Source organism: Salvelinus alpinus, chromosome 23, assembly GCF_045679555.1.
Source record: "Salvelinus alpinus chromosome 23, SLU_Salpinus.1, whole genome shotgun sequence".
Lineage (NCBI taxonomy): Eukaryota > Metazoa > Chordata > Actinopteri > Salmoniformes > Salmonidae > Salvelinus > Salvelinus alpinus.
This window is the reverse complement of record NC_092108.1, coordinates 44,888,637-44,899,041: the sequence shown is the minus strand read 5'-3', so window position 1 is coordinate 44,899,041 and position 10,405 is coordinate 44,888,637.

Genomic DNA, 10,405 nt, shown 5'->3' with positions numbered 1-10,405 from the left:
CTCTCTACCTTCATTGGTCACCTGTTATACAAGCACTCTTGTTCAACCGCCTTTCTCATCTCCCTATTAACGTGTGCCTTTGCCCCTCTTCCATCTTCACTTTTCTCCTTGCTGTCTCACCACTGCCACTCGCAAACTCCTTTTGATCAGAATATCTGTGAGAAAACAAACACATCCAACATGTTCAGGAATAATATTACCAGACTGTCTTTTCATATACAAAACACTGATTCTGTTAAACTAGTTCAACACTGGAAACCAGCTCATATTAACTGTGGGAAACCTGGCTACTATGGGGAAAGAGCACACAGCTCCCTTTGTAAAACCTCATGCTTCGTTACCATGACCCTTATTGTTACGTCTTTAATAAACATGAATCACTGTGTGGCATTCAATTAGTATCCCATGTAGTATTGATTTTATAGGCAGATATAACATAAACTCAGCACAAGCCGACAGAGTGAATAAACAGGCAACTCTTGATATTAAATTGTTCTGAATGAAGATGAACCATCTGAATGTGCGAGGATCAGGCTACACTGCTTCGTTGTTCAACCACAACTGTCTCTATTTAAACACCATTAAAGTATTTAAATGTAAAGACTTGCTTTAAAGCTTTCAGTGAGTTGCTGCAACTACTGATTGCATTTTATCCGTGATCTTGTTCGTTGGGTTCTCTCTCTGTGGCAACTGTGAAGTCATCGTAAAATGTCGAGCTACATTACATTACATTACATGTTACATCAACGATGGTCACAATTTGGTACCACAACGTACATTTCTTTAATTCTATCCATTCGGTCACTATAGCAACCACTTTACGATGTCAGACCTGATTACACAGCCTGAGGCAAGTTGTAACCTAGGGCTTTCTTCAACCTAGGTTGTAACTACCCCTTAGGACAAACGGGATACGCTGGTTATAAATAAGCAGGATGTCAAATCCATTTTAAATCAATGAAAACATGGACATTATATCAGTCTCATTCATTGTTTTCTGTATTTTCTGTTCAAAATATTAGCTATTTAAATGAGCAATCTGTAGTTCAAACAATGACAAAGCGGTCACCTCGCTACTGTTTTGGTAAAGAGCTAAGGGATGAGGCTAGAGAAATGTCCATCCATGACCATCCCAGTTTTTTTAGGCTTTACACTATTTGGTTACAATTACATTATTTACAAACATTGTTCTGATGGAGTGTAAGACATTTAAAGTAAAGCATGTGTCACGCCCTGATCTGTTTCGCCTGTCCTTGTGATTGTCTCAACCCCCCTCTGGGTGTCGCTCATCTTCCCCATTATCTCCTGTGTACTTATACCTGTGTTCTCTGTTTGTCTGTTGCCAGTTCGTCTTGTTTGTCAAGTCAACCAGTGGTTTGTTTCAGCTCCTGCTTTCACAAGCCTTGCTTTTTTTCACCCTCCTGGTTTTGACCCTTGCCTGTTCTGAGCCTGTCTGCTGTCCAGTACCGTTGACCACTACTCTGGATTATTGACCTTGGCCTGCCTTGACCTGTCGTTTGCCTGTTGCTGTAATTAACATTGTTACTTCAACACAGTCTGCATTTGGGTCTTGTGTGTGTGTGTGTGTGTGTGTGTACAGTACCAGTCAAAAGTTTGGACACACCTACTCATTTAAGGTTTTTCTTTCATTTTTACTATTTTCTACATTGTAGAATAATAGTGAAGACATCAAAACTATGAAATAACACATATGGAATCATGTAGAAATCAAAGTGTATTTGAGATTCTTCCAAGTAGCCACCCTTTGCCTTGATGATAGCTTTGCACACTCTTGGCATTCTCTCAGTCAGCTTCATGAGGCAGTCACCTGGAATGCGTTTCAATTAACAGCTGTGTCTTGTTAAAGTTAATTTGTGGAATTTCTTTCCTTCTTGAGCCAATCAGTTGTGTTGTAACAAGGTAGGGGTGGTATACAGGAGATAGCCCTATTTGGTAAAAGACCAAGTCCATATTATGGCAAGAACAGTTCAAATAAGTAAAGAGAAACGACAGTCCGGCATTACTTTAAGACAATACGGAAAATTTCAAGAACTTTGAACATTTCTTCAAGTGCAGTCGCAAAAGCCATCAAGCGCTATGATGAAACTGGCTCTCGTGAGGACCGCCACAGGAAAGTAAGAGTCAGAGTTACCTCTGCTGCAGACCACAAGCTCATTAGAGTTAACTGCACCTCAGATTGCAGCACAAATAAACGCTTCACAGAGTTCAAGTAACAGACACATCTCAACATCCACTGTTCAGAATAGACTGCGTGGTTGAATTGCTGTTTCTTACAAAGCAAACACAAAACAATTGTGACCCTATAGATCCACTAAAATGAAGATCGCTAACTGACTTACCAACAAAGTCTTCTGTGTCAGTCAAACTGCAGTTGTTAGGCTTGTGTTCTTTCTGTCCCCAAAGCTCTCTCTCCATGCCAACCCCTTCATGATGTCATGCCTGTAGCACCTGTAACTGTGACATCCTACCAGACAACTGGCTACAGTAGGAGCAAATAGGAATCCAAGGCAGCCATTGGTAACTTTAATAAAGTGCACACCACCTAGTACAGTCACCTCTGTAACCTCAGTGCATTAACACAAATATCCAATGACTCCTATGCTTAACCTGTACAGTCATCACCGTGAACACAGTTCATTTCAAAATGGTCAACACCGTAGCCACAGTGCACCTCTCACACGTGGTTGTCATCTCCGTAACCACATTGTATCTCCTGGTCAACTCCGTAACCACTGTTCCCCTCCGGCGTGTCCATCCGTTGAACACTCAGGGATGAGGAGGGTCTTCTGTCTGGGTCCAGCCTGTCTGGAGCCATGCATGGGGCTTCAGCCCATCAGTTTTGGACGTCTAAACTGGGGATTTAAGGACTTTATGGGGGGGTTAAACCCCCGGATTCAAGCCCCCAGCCGCCTGTTTGAGGGATTACACTCCTCGGACCCCCATTTTCACCTCTTCATCTTGGCTAACGAGAAGTGGGGGTTGTCTTTGTGTTCGTGTTTCTGCCTGACATCTCTGGGGGCGAGGGATCTCTAAATGAGTGGGCTAACTGCTCTTAGACGTTAAAGAGATTCTCCGGTACGTTTGTATATATTTTTTTGCCAGTAGTTTTGAAAGTAGCGCCCATGAACTAAAAGTGGTCCCCAAAAATTGCATACTACAGTTGTGGGATCTTAACTTGAGCCAGTTTGATACAGCAGAAAAATGATCCTGCAGCAACAGGAAAATGGAATTATTGTGTGTATTATAATTAATGACAATTTATTGTAGGGGTTTAGAATTTCAGACTTGATTTGCCCTAACATAAAATGCATCAAGTGGAAATTCTAAGCTTTGGAAGGCTTTTTAAACCTTGAATACACCACAAGTTCGCATTTCCTGTTGTGCAGGAAAATTATCATCAACAAAATAGTGATCAAATGAAGATGCATATCTCTACGTCACAAATGTGCAGATATGTGCACTACGTCACTACGTCATTGCTCTCTCTCTCTCTCTCTCGCTCTACTGTGTGTACTGTGTGTCCCCTATTTAGGGGACTTTAAGCAGTTCTGGACCGGTTTTGACGGACTTTTTGGTGTATAAATCGCTCTGTGAACGTTGCAGGCTTTAGTGCCTTATAGTGCCATCTGTCTGCTACCATTTGAAGTGTCAGGTTTCACACTCCACATTCGCATAGGGAGTGATGTGTCACGTTGTCTGGCCTATCCAGACAAATAATCAATTTGCTCTCCCTCTGTGCAACGGAGCCCAGCCTGGGAGGCGGCATATTCATGGGGGCAGTCTCGCGAATCCAGCAGTCGCAGTTTCATCTCGCTGTGATATTCTCAGCCGGATTCTCAGCTCTCAACATGAAAAAATACTAAATGACTTAGAATTGAAACACGAGAATTGAAACACGACCACTTTCTTTTGGTCACCGCTATGTCATCAGTTGTATGAAATGGGGCCAAATTTGTACTGTCACTAATTATGATCACAATTAGAAGCTTTAATCTTCTATTAAGGTAGTTTATATTTTGATTGTTACTACATTTAGAATGCATTTAATTCATTTCAAACCCTATTCCCTTACTTTTGTTAAATAGGATGTATTTTCTTATTATTTTCATCATATTTGTACACCTCAGCAATGTATATCTATTTTTACCAGAAAGGTGAGTTTCAGACCTTTGTATAACTATGCAACATTTCTAAGTATTGTTTATGGCCATCTCATGAAGATGTATTACTTTTAGGCATGTCTATTTGAGTGGAAATGTAAATTTTTGTCACACCCTGATCTGTTTCACATGTCTTTGTGCTTGTCTCCACCCCCTTCCAGGTGTCGCCCATCTTCCCCATTATCCCCAGTGTATTTATACCTGTGTTCTCTGTTTGTCTGTTGTCAGTTCGTCTTGTTTGTCAAGCTTACCAGTGTTCGTCCTGTCAGCGCCTGTCTTTTTCCCTGCCTCTCTTTTTCCTCATCCTCCTGGTTTTTGACCCTTGTCTGTCCTGACCTTGTACCTGCCTGCCAGACCACTCTGCCCGTCCCGGGCCCTGAGCCTGCCTGCCGTGCTGTACCCTTGTCCCACCTCTGGATTATCGACCCCTGCCTGCCTTGACCTGTCGTTTGCCTGCCCCTGTTGTTACAATAAACATTGTTACTTCACACGGTCTGCACTTGGGTCTTACCTTGATTCCTGATACATTTTGCCACATTGTTCAAAAGGTTAGAAGGTTGTGTAAGTGGTACATGCTGTATTGTAACGTGAAGACGGATGCTGAGGACCTTTAGAGTGATAGAAGCCAGTGGAATGCACCATATCTTTTTGAGGGGGTCTGGTGAAACAGCATAAATACACATCAAAGATACGACGTAGGCCTACAGCAGTATTAACGTATCGATGATATTGACTACATAATGGACTGCCCTGCTCTAATGGTTTACAAGAACTGCCTATGCTAGCAGTATGGTAATGCTGTGACTATATGGGTGTGTGCATGCGCTGCATGTGTGTGTATTTGTGTGTGAGAATGAGGTCAACTTTGTGCCTATGTGAATGAATGGAAAAGTGAGTGTGTGGGTGTGTTTTTGTGTATGTGGTTTTGTGTGTGCTCATGTTCCGGTATTTGTGCGTGTGTTCCGGTATATATGTGTGTGGTATGCCAGGTGTCCGTGCGCTGCTGGCCAGAGTGGGAAGCTTACGCTTCCCTTTACAAGGCAGCCTATAGGGGCGGAAGTAAGCTGCCCTGAAACTTTAATGAGAGTCTGACATCTTCAACACAACCGTCTCACTGCCCTCGTCCTCATCCAACAGTCCCTATGTGTGGAGAGAAAAACCAGACAGACAGCCTACTTTAATACCAGACAGACATTCTGCAGTCTCCTAAACACAAAGACACTATTGACACTGTTTATGGAGCTTCATTGTGGAGATCAACAGCTAGCTACGAAAAATAGGTTTCCTCTCGCGATTTAATTGTCTTGTGTATAGTACGTTACATGTACATGCGAGTTGATGACTTAATTGTTTTTGATTGATTGGCTAATTGTCCTATAGCCACATCATTTGCCAATTACAGTAGCAGATCAATATTCGTTTACATTGTTACGTGCTCGGCTGAACTGTAAAAACACTAGAGTACAGTAAATTCAATATTGGGAAATCCCTGATTAGTTGCCCTAATAAATCAATGACCCAAATCAATAATGTATGCTTACCTCCTATCACTTAAATCTACACTACAGTAAGTACATGCACATCCTTGAAGGAGAACTATTCCATCTCTATTCCTGGGGTCGGGTAAGACAGTGGTTACTACAGAATTAGAATAGCCTACCTCAGTTGCAGTTACATTGACCAAACCCCTTCATTGGAAATAGTTCTGTTTTAACCCCTCACCCCCCAGGGTCAGTTTAGTTACACTAATAGAGCCGGATGAGTTACACAAACAGACTCTGTTCTCTTTAGTCTGTGTGCACGGACCTCTGTCAGGGAGTAAACTGTTCCTTTGAAGTGCTGAACACACAGGCTGAGGGGGAAGAGGTCAGACGGGCCTTTTCTTTAGTCCCCTGAAGCGACGGATGTCGGCTGACTTTGTGTCTGTCCCGTTAACCGCATTGCCCACAGAAGGCACTATTATTATTAACATGGTTAACATTTCCTTTACAGTGCATTTGACCAGTCAAAAAACATTCAAACAAGCTGGTAGTGACTGGCTATTTAGTCGTGAGATTTGACGTGTGGTCAATTATTTTGAAATCATTGTCATTTAACTCATATCTGGTTATGGCATACTGTGCCTTGTGACAGAGAGCACTTGTGATTCAATTGAAAGTTCTTGATTGATACTGTTACTCAATAGTAGCTCTCATGATGGAAGTGCCATTGAAGTACAATTACTGTGCTGGATTAGCCATCTAAAAAAACAAGCACTTGATATCCACTGGTAGTAATAACAGTCTGGAGCTATAGTTTGTGATTGACAAATCCTGTGTTGAAAGAGTAACCAATGTCATCTGCACAAAAAAACATGAAAAGGACTTGGCCCTTGAATTGTACTGCTTTCTTAGTAGGTTACTTACAGGCACTTTCCATTTGGGTACTGGACCATACCTACAAAATGTTTTCCTATTTACTTTCGAGTAGAGTTCTGCTCGTTTTCTAGAGCTAACAAGATAAACAAACCTAACTCTCAACTGCTGACTCACTTTCGGTTGTTCTTATTAATAGATGTATTAGATCTACAACTTGTAACTAACTCAATCCTAACACTAGCTAATCTCTTACCCACTACTGTGCACGGACATTTACAAGGATTCTTTCCTCCCCTCTGCTGGGGCCTATTCTCACAAAATTGAGATTCTAGGATTTGCGCGCGCAAACAAATTATTGGCATTTATCAAACGGTCGCAAACATTGATTTTCAACTTCGAATCAACATTGTTTTCATTGATAAGTAAGAGCCACACTATACGTGAACGAGTGCTACAACTCCACCTGGAAAATGCCCTCCATTCACCATTTATGTTGCAAAAATGTCCTAATTTGCTGTATGATTTGGAAAATGTTAGAACTGGGCCATCGCAGTTTCTAAAAGAAAGCGCAAAGTCTAATTTTAATCACATTTCTGCAGTGGCGTGGGTAGAATGTTTTAATCTTTTGCAGTGACTTTTTCAAACCAAAAATGCATGCCACCTATTGCGAGTGCCAAACACTGGCTACGCATTCTGCAAGATTGGTTGTCTATTCAAACAATTTAAAAGTAAATGCTACAGCCCATAATTCTTTGCAATATTATACACTACACGGCCAAAAGTATGTGGACCCCTGCTCGTTGAACATCTCATTCCAAAATCATGGGCATTAATATGTAGTTTGTCCCCCACTGCTGCTATAACAGCTTCCACTCTTCTGGGAAGGCTTTCCACTAGGTGTTGGAACATTGCTGCGGGGACTTGCTTCCATTCAGCCACAAGAGCATTAGTAAGATCGGGCACTGATGTTGGGCGAGTAGGCCTGGCTCGCAGTCGTTGTTCCAATTCATCCCAAAGGTGTTTGATGGTTATGGGGTCAGGGCTCTGTGCAGGCCAGTCAAGTTCTTCCACACCGAAAGGGCCTTCCTCAAACTGTTGCCACAAAGTTGTAATCACAGAATCGTTTAGAATGTCATTGTATGCTGTAGCATTAAGATTTCCCTTCACTGAAACTAAGGACCCTAGCCCGAACCATGAAAAACAGCCCCAGACCATTATTCCCCCTCCATCAAACTTTACAGTTTGCACAATGCATTCGGGCAGCTAGTCTTCTCCTGGCATCCGCCAAACCCAGATTTGTCCGTCGGACTGCCAGATGAGTTGTTGAAGCGGGATTCATCACGGTGCCACGTTGAAAGTCACTGAGCTCTTCAGTACGGGCCATTCTACTGCTAATGTTTGTCTATGGAGATTGCATGGCTGGGTGCTTGATTGTATACAATTGTCAGCAACGGCTGTGGCTGAAATAGCCAAATCCACTCATTTCAAATCAAATCAAATTGTATTGGTCACATACACATGATTAGCAGATGTTAATGCGAGTGTAGCGAAATGCTTACGCTTCTAGTTCCGACAGTGCAGTAATATCTAACAAGTAATCTAACAATTCCCCAACAACTACCTTATACACACAAATATAAAGGGGTGAATGAGAATATGTACATGTAAGTATATGGATGAGCGATGGCTGAGCGGCGTAGGCAAGGTGCAATAGATGGTATAAAATACAGTATGTACGTGTGATATGAGTAATGTAAGATATGTAAACTTTATTAAAGTTGCATTATTTAGAGTGGCATTGTTTAAAGTGATTAGTGATCCATTTATTAACGTGGCCAGTGATTGGGTCTCAATGTAGGCAGCAGCCTCTCTGAGTTAGTGATTGCTGTTAAGCAGTCTGATGGCCTTGAGATAGAAGCTGTTTTTCAGTCTCTTGGTCCCAGCTTTGATGCACCTGTACTGACCTCGCCTTCTGGATGGTAACGGTGTGAACAGGCAGTGGCTCGGGTGGTTTTTCCTTGATGATCTTTTTGGCCTTCCTGTGACATTGGGTGCTGTCGGTGTCATGGAGGGTAGGTAGTTTCCCCCCGATGATGCGTTGTGCAGACCGCACCACCCTCTGGAGAGCCTTATGGTTGAGGGCAGTGCAGTTGCCGTACCAGGCTGTGATACAGCCCGACAGGATGCTCTCGATTGTGCATCTGTAAAAGTTTGTCAGGGTTTTGGGTGACAAGCCAAAATTCTTCAGCCTCCGGAGGTTGAAGAGGCGCCTTGTTCACAACACTGTCTGTGAGGGTGGACCATTTCAGTTTGTCTGAGATGTGTATACCGAGAAACTTAAAACTTTCCACCTTCTCCACTGCTGTCCCTTCGATGTGGATAGGGGGGTGCTCCCTCTTCTGTTTCCTGAAGTCCACGATCATCTCCTTTGTTTTGTTGACGTTTAGTGAAAGGTTGTTTTCCTGACACCACACTGATGTTTCCTACCTTCACCACCTGGAGGTCGGCCCGTCAGAAAGTCCACGACCAAATTGCACAGGGCGGGGTTGAGACCCAGGGCCTCCAGCTTGATGATGAGCTTGGAGGGTACTATGGTGTTAAATGCTGAGCTGTAGTCGATGAACAGCATTCTTACATAGGTATGAGTTAGGACAGTGTGCAGTGTGATGGCGATTGCATCGTCTGTAGACCTGTTGGGGCGATATGCAAACTGAAGTGGGTCTTGGGTGGCCGGTAAGGTGGAGGAATATGATCCTTGACTAGTCTCTCAAAACACTTCATGATGACAGAAGTGAGTGCTACGGGGCGGTAGTCATTTAGTTCAGTCATATGTCCGTAAACAAACCAGCCAGCTGGTCTGGGCATGCTCTGAGGACGCGGCTAGGGGTGCCGTCTGGGCCAGCAGCCTTGCGAGGGTTAACACGTTTAAATGGGGTGTCCACATACTTTGTAGTATATATTGTTCAATATTTTGTTGATCAATACATGATTATCTTTCTTTCTCCTGCCTTGGTATTGGCTCTGAGATGAAATAGGCTAACCTATTGCACAGCAATACTGCAGCCTACACATACAGTTGAATAGTTTAAATAGGCTACTGTTCTATTTACTTTCAAGCATGCTTGGCTATTGAATGAACAATGGATAAAGGGTAGACTCATTTTTGTTGTGTAGCGGGAATATACCTATTTGACCTTTTGATGTCAGAAAAGTAAGGACAGTAATATGTCCTGCAATATGATTATGATTTAAGCCTAGATAAGAAAAGTAAAACAAACATAGGCCTATTCGGCTACATGCTGCTTTGCGATATCATTACCAATGGCAAATGCATCTGTTTAATCATTTGGCCTACGTTTGAATGTTTTTATTATAATTCCCATCCACCAAATACCTCCAAGTCCCCCAAAATAACAACATTAGCTTGCAATACAATTGATCAACCACTAGAAGTTGTGCGTCCACATGGTTTAAGCTTTGCGTGGAGACACGTACATTTTGACCAACCTTTGCAAGACAACTGAGCCTCCGCTGCTCCCTATCTGCTCTGCTCTCTGCTGTCCCTAATTCAATACAATTGAATTAGGGACAGCAGTTAATACACCCTAAATTCCCATTTGTTTCTGTAAACTAATTTGTGGTCGCCTCTGACACAGTCCCCCCCCTCCCCTCTGCAGGACTCCTTGTTTCTGCAGCCGAGTGCGAGACCGACCGAGGGGGGAAGGAGGGAGGGGGAAAGTGAGGGGAGGGGGAGGGGGGGCGAGGGGAACGGAGGGTAGGGTTGATGAAAACAACAGATCGCTGCTACCCTAATCCTTTTGTGTATACGGTGTTAATCCAGCCGTAAAAGCCCGCTGCTTCCGTGCC